Here is a 9562-nt window from a genome sequence, read left to right on the forward strand (position 1 = left end):
TTGAGTTACTTGACCTCTTGTAAAGACATAACCAAGCACATTTCTTGGTGACACTTTGATATTGCCATGAGATTTTCCTTTTAATATTTACAGCTATTCATATAGGTTCAAGAACAACCTGTGTGACCCTTTTTGGACATGTCAAATATATTAATAAAATATACTTTTAAAAGATAGAGCAGCTCACCTATAACAGAGTTTTTTCTAAATAATGTTTTAATTTACTTTGATCCAATTAGCTGCCCCCTCTTCATGAGCTCATTCAACCTAAATAAAAAAATAAAGAGACTCTTTATTGGAATTAAATTCAGGTTTACAGTTTTACATGTAAAGTGGAAAAGAGGAACAATGGAAAGAAGTCAATTTGAACATGGAATAGATAATCTCCCCCAGATAATGGGACAGATCCTCACTCTGCTGAACTCTTTTTACAGGAATAATTCCCCTTTAACATTAAAAAAAGCCTACTGAATGTTATGAGGCTCTTTGTACTCAAACTACATTCTCTCATTTGGTCAATAGATCACAATTTCTTCCATATTCTTTCAAGTAATCGAATCAACTTAAAAAATTGGCTTGTGGCCAAGAAATAAGAAGCTGCTTGTTGAGCAATAGTGATTTAGATTTAATGATTGTGATTCAGTCTCAAAAGGTTCTTCTATGAAAAGCACAAAGTGAAAGTGTTCAAGGACACTTCAGGGAATTAACAGTAACATTGAAAATGGGAGGAGGCAGGAAGTGCCAGACCTAGGAAAGCCCCAGAAGTCATGTAGGAAGTATTGTAAACAACTCTAGCTATCAGAGTGTGGATGGTAGGTACTATTATGGCAGACTTGTCCTATAATAATCATTAAAAGCAGGACATTTCAGTCAACTGGTCTTAATTTAAATTTGATGGAACAAAATCAATTGATAGACTAATTTTGGAACATATGAATAAATAAATATTTTTTAAAGGTATTAGAGAAGATGTGGAGTACCTGAAACTCTCTTACATTGCTGATGAGAGTAAAGGACACAGCAGTTGCATTTGGAATATGATTTGGCAGTACCTACCAAAATTAACATATGCCTAACCTATGACTCAGCAATGCTACTCTTGTAGATATGCTCAAGAGAATGAATGCATGTACCCACAAAAACACATGTGCAACAATGTTCATAGCAGCTTTTTTCTTAATAACCTAACTGGAAACAACAACCAAAATCTCCATCAATGGGAATGGAAATAAATTGTGGAATATTCATATAATGGAACACTAGACAGAAAGAAAAAAAAAATAAGAAACTCCAGATGCACATAATAACATAGATAAATTTCATAGATATAATGTAAGACTGAAAGAAGCCAGAAACAAAAGAGTCCAAACTGTGTGATTATATTTTTATGAAGTCCAAGAGTAAGCAAAGCTAAGCTATAGATTTAGAAGTCAGCATAGTGATTACCTCTAAGTGAAGATGTGACTAGGAAGGGGCACATGGCAAATTGCTGGGCTCTGGGAATATTCTCTCTCTTGACTAGATAGTGGTTGCACAGGTATACACACATGAAAAGTTCTTTGAGTTGTACACTTAGTGTAATCTAAGTCTAATCTAATTAGTGCAATAAAACAAATTTAAAGGGAATTCCTTGGTCCAGTGGTTAGGGCTTGGCGCTTTCACTGCTGAGGGCTCCGGTTCGATCCTTGGTCAGGGAAATAAATTCCCACAAACCCCCAGGGGTGGCCAAAACAAAAACAAAACCAAACAATAAAAAAAAAATTCATCATAAAGTCTGTATTCAGAGGAGAAAATAATATTTGATTGTACCTCTCTTTTTTTCTCCCACTTCTCAACTAGATACTTTCAGCTTAGTGAGGAAATAATTGCATTATCAAATAGACATTATTAAATAGAGCCAAAGGCCAACTGGCTCTTTAGTCACAGTTCAGCTGCTGGATTGTTGTAAGTCTTTGTTGGGAAAATCCCTTGTGACTACTATATTTCTCATTTCTTAAAACGAGTGCCATCAGAAGCCTTTCATGTTATATCATCCACCTCCTCCTCTGTGGCATTTATCATAGTGAAAAACAGTAAGTACCTTTTTCCAAAAAAAATATTTTTCTTATTAGTTTGATTTGATATCATCATAGATTCATGAGGACGTCACTCAGGTGCAGGATCAGTGGATTTGTCCATTCAACCATATTCTTGTCTCTACAACTACTGTGCATTGAGCTGGCATAACTTTAAACGTTTTCCAGTTGCATTAAAAAACAAGCTATGTATTTGATCTAAAAAATAAAGCAAAACCAAAAACCAAACAAATAAAAAGAAAGGAGAAAAAAGACTCCAAACTAAACAAAACAATAGCATGTAGCTCCTGGAAAACTGAAAATCAGGAGTAAAGTGCTAAAAAACAAGGGACTAAATAAAAGTCTACATGTGTTTGTTGGCAATCTGTGTATCTTCTTTGGAGAAATGTCTATTTAGGTCTTCTGCCCATCTTTGGATTGGGTTGTTTGTTTTTTTGTTATTGAGCTGCGTGAGCTGCTTGTAAATTTTGGAGATTAATCCTTTGTCAGTTGCTTCATTTGCAAATATTTTTTCCCATTCTGAGGGTTGTCTTTTGGTCTTGTTTATGGTTTCCTTTGCTGTGCAAAAGCTTTTAAGTTTCATTAGGTCCTATTTGTTTATTTTTATTTCCATTTCTCTAGGAGGTGGGTCAAAAAGGATTTTGCTGTGATTTACGTCATAGAGTGTTCTGCCTATGTTTTCCTCTAAGAGTTTGATAGTGTCTGGCCTTATATTTAGGTCTTTAATCCATTTTGAGTTTATTTTTGTGTATGGTGTTAGGCAGTGTTCTAATTTCATGCTTTTACATGAATGTTCAACATCATTAATCATTAGAGAAATGCAAATCAAAACTACAATGAGATATCATCTCACACCGGTCAGAATGGCCATCATCAAAAAATCTACAAACAATAAAGGCTGGAGAGGGTGTAGAGAAAAGGGAACCCTCTTGCACTGTTGGTGGGAATGTAAACTGATACAGCCACTATGGAGAACAGTATGGAGGTTCCTTAAAAAACTAAAAATAGAACTCCCACAAGAGCCAGCAATCCCACTACTGGGCATATACCCTGAGAAAACCATAATTTAAAAAGAGTCATGTACCAAAATGTTCATTGCAGCTCTATTTACAATAGCCAGGACATGGAAGCAACCTAAGTGTCCATCGACAGATGAATGGATAAAGAAGATGTGGCACATATATACAATGGAATATTACTCAGCCATAAAAAGAAATGAAATTGAGTTATTTGTAGTGAGGTGGATGGACCTAGAGTCTGTCATACAGAGTGAAGTAATTCAGAAAGAGAAAAACAAATACTGTATGCTAACACATATATATGGAATCTAAGAAAAAAAAAAGGTCATGAAGAACCTAGGGATAAGAAAAGAATAAAGACACAGACCTACTAGAGAATGGACTTGAGGATATGAGGAGGGGGAAGGGTAAGGTGTGACAAAGCAAGAGAGAGGCATGGACATATATACACTACCAAACGTAAGGTAGATAGCTAGTGGGAAGCAGCCGCATAGCACAGGGAGATCAGCTCGGAGCTTTGTGACGGCCTGGAGGGGTGGGATAGGGAGGGTGGGAGGGAGGGAGATGCAAGAGGGAAGAGATATGGGAACATATGTATATATATAACTGATTCATTTTATTGTAAAGCAGAAACTAACACACCTATAATGTTAGTTTAACATTTTATATATATATATATATATATATATATATATATAAAACACCTATAATGTTAGTTTAACACACACTAATACAAACTAACATTGTAAAGCAATTATACTCCAATAAAGATGTTAAAAAAAAATAAAGAATATTTGGGGGCAAATGTGGAAATTTGAATATGGATTCTATATTAAACTCTATTGTATCAGTGTTAAAAAAAAAAAAAGAATGATTACTCCTAGTCATACATCTTGATTCAAACGTAAAAGAAAATCAAACTATTGATTGATATTAAAACACATTTTTTACTTGCTGAATTTGTACTTTGATAGTAATTTCATAATTGTTTCGTTACTGATGATTATATTTTTATTATTTAACAAATTAAAGGTTCATTTACAAGCCCGTTTTAAAAAAATAAATTAAAAAAATAAAAGTCTACAATAGAGATGTTAATTCCTCTATCTCATCTTCTCTCTACCCTGTTCCCAAAGTGCTGACTACCAGACTTATGACCTTCAGCTTTTCTTTACTAGCTATGGAGAAAAGACCAATAGATATGGTCACTTTGGTAGCACCCCTGGAAAAGCACCTCATTCCTTCTCAGTCAGAAAAGCAGTTGTTAAATCTGTAGTACCCCATTCTTAAATATGAATGAAACACCAAGTGCACCAGACTCTTGAGGAAAGCTTCCAACATGAAAGAAGCTAAAATAAACAAAAAGAAATTTCAGAAGAATAGGAAACTACTGTCACCTAAAAACCTGTATTTGATAATCTTCACAGAAGACATTGCTTCCATTAATTGAAAAGAGAATACTGTTTAAAAAAAAAATGGAAACAAGAAAGCTTTTAGAAAATAAAAACATGATGGTAGAAATTTCAAAGAGATCCACAGAAGAATGGAATGCAAAAGCTGATGAGATCTTCCAGAAAGAGCTAAAATATAGAGATGGAAATTAAGGAAAGAAAAAATTTACAGGAGCTGTCAAGAAGGCACAATATCTGATTAGCAGAAATTTCAAAAATAAATCATAAATAAAATGATAGTGGTGGTTGGGGGTGATTGTCAAAGAAATAATACAGAATATGATTTCACATTGGAAGGACCCACTGTGCGCCCAGCACAATGAATAACAAAGGACTTCCATCATCGTACAATATCTGAATACAGCTTAAGAGAAGGAGGAAACTAGGTCTCACAAAAAGGATTGAGCATCAGATTGACACCGGACTTTTCAACAATACATTGAAGCTAGATGGTAATGGAACAATGACTTTATAGACACCAAGTGAAAATTCTGACCTAGAATTTTGTATCCAGAAAAACTAGTGTAAATGTCATATAAATTCATTGTCATATAGGCACGTTCTCAAAAATTTTACCTCTCATACAGCCCTTCTTGTCAAGTTAATAGAACAATTACTCGATAAATCAACAAAGAAGACACATCGTCCATGAAACAGATGATTCAACACAGGAGAAAGGAAAGGGGTTAGTGATTAGTGGAAGTCCCCATGTAACCTACTGCGTATCAGGGAGAGAGAGAGTGACTGGCTCACATAGCACATCTTGGATCAGAGGGGCCAAGCCTCTAGGAAGAATCTCTAAAAGGAAAAAAAACTGGACGTGTTAGATTCCTTGAGGTGTATGACTGCACTGAGTGGTGAATTTTAGTTCTGTTGAAGATTTGGGAAAGAATTAGTCATAGGAACACAGAAATTAAGAAAAAATTTTAAAAAGGAAAAATTACAAATTGTTAACTTCCAGAAAAATAAAATCATGTAAAAGAAAAGTGACATAATCATTATATACTATGTGGCTCAGCTGTGGAAAATACTTACATGGATTAAATAATATTGTAAACACTGAATGTTGAAAAGATGGAGGAGGGAAGGAGGGATGTGGAAGTTGTAATGAGAGTGCTGTGGCCGACTGCATTTTCCAAAGAAGCCCCGTCAATGCTTCCCATCCATGTGCTCTGCTACTATGTGGTCTTGCCAATCTCCCATGCAGAGATGGAGTCTTATTCCCCTCTGGCCTCATGACCCATTTGTTACCATCAAAATGCAGTGGAAGTGATGCTGAGTGACTTCCAAAACCAGGTCAGAAAAGATCATGACTTTGATCTTGTTCTCTTGGAATTCCTGCTTTTAGAAGCTTCATCTGCCATCTAAGAAGTCTGCTTACCCTGAGATCACAATGCTGAAGAGACCATGTAGAGGCCCACAAGCCTCAGCTGGAGCAGTCCTCAGCCATGTTAGCCACTGCAGCAACAATTAGATACGTGAGTGCAGAAGACGACTCCCTCAAGATGAATCCAGCCTCAGCCACCATCTGACTGCAGCCACATGAAGGACCCTGAGACACCTAGACGAGCCCACCTGAGTCTAGTGGAACCGCACAACTGTGAGAAGAGATTATAATAGATGACTGCATTAAGGTTTTATGTTTCGAGGGTAGATTTTAATAAAGCAATAGGTGAGCCAAACAAGGACTAAATCCTCAGTTTTCTAGTTGGAAGTCAAATAACAGAGTATAAACTAGCCAAGAAATAGAAGTGTAAGTATAGAGTTTAGACACATGGTTGTAAATATGACAAGAAACAACCCAAAGAGATAAAAGTATTTGCTTCTAGAGAACAAAATATGAAGGGTAGGGATAGGTGAGACAGGGGCCACTGTTAATAGTTGAAGGTCTTATAGTGCTGTTTCACTTTTAAACCTAAATAAGTTTTTTTATCTGAGAAAAATAAAATAAAATTAAAAATCAACCCAAAAATGGGGCTATCTGTCCTGCCTAGGAACCACATTGTGAGTGTATGCTGGAGTGTATGAGAATGGAAGCACTTTGAAAACTCTAAAATACTATCCATATGCTTCATTTTACCTACTATTATTTTCCAATTTCCCACTCTGCCTTCAAACTTATTATTCAACAAAAGTTTCAAAAGAATTAGTTTATGATGAAAATGTGGTTTGTAGTACCAGTTTTGTACTAAATGTACAAGCCCTTAATCAATTTGGGCCTTGGTTTCCTTACTTATTAATAAAGGAATGAGTAGAAGTAAATATGACATTGAAGATGTCACTTCCAAATGTTACAGTATTTAACACCTCTTGAACTTTACCTTAAAGCTCTTCATTACTAGGTTCTATGATGGTAGATTTTAAATAATCTAGGACAGGAATTCTCACTTTTTGGTCTCAGGAGCCATTTATACTTTTTCAATCATTGAGGACCCCAAAAAGTTCTTGTTTATGTGAGTTATCTTTTAATATTTACCTTATTAAAAATTAAAAATGAAAAATTTTAAATAAACTTATTTGAAAAATAATAAATTCATCACGTTACCATATTTTTTTTTTAATGAAAAATCATTGTTTTCCTAAGTAAGACAATTTAGTGAGAAGAGTGGAATTGTTTTACATTTTTACCGATTACTTTAATGTCTGGCTTAATAGATGAGAGTTACATTATCATATCTGCTTCTGCATGCCACTTACTGCAATGTCACACATTAGGTAACCTCTGGAACACTCCACTGTACACTTGTCTACAGAATGAGAGTGAAAAGGCAAATAATGTTTGGTATTATTATAAAAATAACTTTAACCTCACAGATCCCATGAAAGGGCTTTGAGACCCCTGGTCTAAGACATTAAAATGCACTGACTTTGAAGAACTTTCAAGAGTGAAGCTCTGTAAGAATCCGCCTGCTAGTGCAGGGGACACAGGTTCCAGCCCTGGTCTGGGGAGATCCCACATGCTGCGGAGCAACTGAGCCTGCTAGCCACAACTACTGAGCCCGCGTGCCTAGAGTCCATGCTCCACAACCAGAAGTCACCGCAATGAGAAGCTCACGTACTGCAACGAAGAGTAGCCTCCGCTCGCTGCAACTAGAGAAAGACCATGCACAGCAATGAAGACCCAATGTGGTCAAAGATAAAATAAATAAACTTAAAAAAAAATAAAAGAGTGAACCTCTAAAAAGTCAGTCAGCCTTTAGAAAGTTAGATAATAAGTTAGAGATGAACCATTTTCTTTGTTTAAAAATTATGAATATGAGCTCAGAGAAGCAGCATAACCTCATGGTTTCTGGGATCCAACCACAGGGGTTCAAGTCCTGGCTCTGCTATGGCAGCTTGGACAAGTTACTGAATCTCTCTGGGCCTCAGGGTTATTATCAGGGTAAAATGTGTCAATATCCCTAAACACTTAGAATATTGACTGGCACATCATCAGCACTAACATATGTTTGTGGAATAATAGAAGCTTCTTCCAGGGGGCGGGGTGGGGGGGGGATATCAAAGTCAGCTTATCACAAGAATGCTGACCATGAGGCAGAAGGTGTGTGTTCTATCCGGGCTTTATCACTTATGGGTCACATGACGTTGGGTAATTATTCAAACACCTGGCTCCTAGTTTCTCTGAGCATGCAACCTCTACAAAACAGCTGTGTGTCTCAACTGAGATGGTATTTGTGAAAACATTTTGGGAAAAGCTAAGAACTATGCTCCTCTGGAAATGTAAAGAGTTATTCTTATTTATATTCTCACCTGTGTGATGATCTGCCTTAAATAACATCATGGCTTTTGATAACTTTAAGTATCACTTGTATCCTGTATTTCCTTTGCCTGTGGGTGTCAGGAATGCAACTATTGAAACATTTCTTTCTCTGCCTTTTGGCATTTTGATTTCTGTTTTATGAGTAGTGTTCCTTTCCAAAGTAACCTCATTAGGCAGCTTTTGGATAAATGATTTGGTTTTCACATCACGTAAATTTGCTGAGTTTATCAGTCCCCTGGGGCCTCCATAGGACAGAAGCGGGGAGGGAGACAAAAAGCTCTTAGAAATACCATTATTATTGTAATTATTCACTATAGGCAGAGGCTGATTTTATTTTAGATTCAAAATGTTGCCAGGAGGAGGGAGAGAGAGGAGAGCTGAGACAGGGAAACTGTGATGGCCAGTAAGCACTTTGGCTGGGATGTTCTAGCATATTGGAGGGACAAGAGGCCTTGGGAAGGCTGGTTCCATTCCATCCGCTCAGATCTGAGGGAAATGAAGCAGACACAGCAATGGAACACCCAGTCTCTTGGAGCCTATGTCGCACCTTCAAGCAGGACTAGCAATGGAATCATTCCTCTCGAGCTGCAACCAGGAATTAAGATTGTTTAATGACTCTGTGACCTGTAAAATATAGTCAAAGCCTGTTTACAGCACAAGATCCTGCCACTCTCCCTACACCCCACCCCCATCATGGAACCATGGTCGTTTCCAGAATTGTATGTGTTCTTTTACTTCTGCCTTTGTGCATGCTAGGGCTTCTGCCTGCTACTTCTGCTTTTAGGTCTGGTAAACCCTTGTTTTTCCTTCAAGACAGGCCAATTGCTAACTTCTCTGGGACTCCCGTAAGACAACTTCAGTACTTCTTCTTGGTCTACTTCCATTTAGGTCTAATTTATAGAATCTAGACTTGATTTAAACCCCCCAGGGCATTTATTTATTCATAAATGTTTGGTTAGCATGTCTATTTCTATAGTGGACATTGAGTTTTCTTGTGGGCAGGAGCTCTCACTCCACTACACACATTTCTGTAGCCTTAAGACCTTTCATAGTTCATATTGAGATAATCATTAAATGTTTATGGAATGAATGCATGAGGAATGCCAGGATTGATACATGTCTGGAATCTAGTGTAGGGCAAAACTGCTGAATGACTGTTGGAACCTTCCTTCCTTGGATCCTGGATGTCGTGGTCTTGAGGCAGAGAGCCAGAACACAGGCAGGGTGAGTGGTGGCAATGAGGGGGCCATGTAGGTG

The 9562-nt window shown here is 37.0% G+C and overlaps 1 long non-coding RNA gene across 1 annotated transcript in view; it reads left to right on the plus strand.

The window, feature by feature from the left end:
* Window positions 1–6995, plus strand: part of LOC109552794 (uncharacterized) — a 124265-nt gene extending 117270 nt beyond the window's left edge. Inside the window, exon 3 of the long non-coding RNA XR_002179669.3 lies at window positions 5894–6995. This is a non-coding gene — a long non-coding RNA (uncharacterized lncRNA). The remainder of the gene's footprint in view (window positions 1–5893) is intronic.
* The last annotated feature ends 2567 nt before the right edge of the window (window positions 6996–9562 follow it).

This window comes from Tursiops truncatus, chromosome 12 (assembly GCF_011762595.2).
Source record: "Tursiops truncatus isolate mTurTru1 chromosome 12, mTurTru1.mat.Y, whole genome shotgun sequence".
NCBI classification, from domain to species: domain Eukaryota; kingdom Metazoa; phylum Chordata; class Mammalia; order Artiodactyla; family Delphinidae; genus Tursiops; species Tursiops truncatus.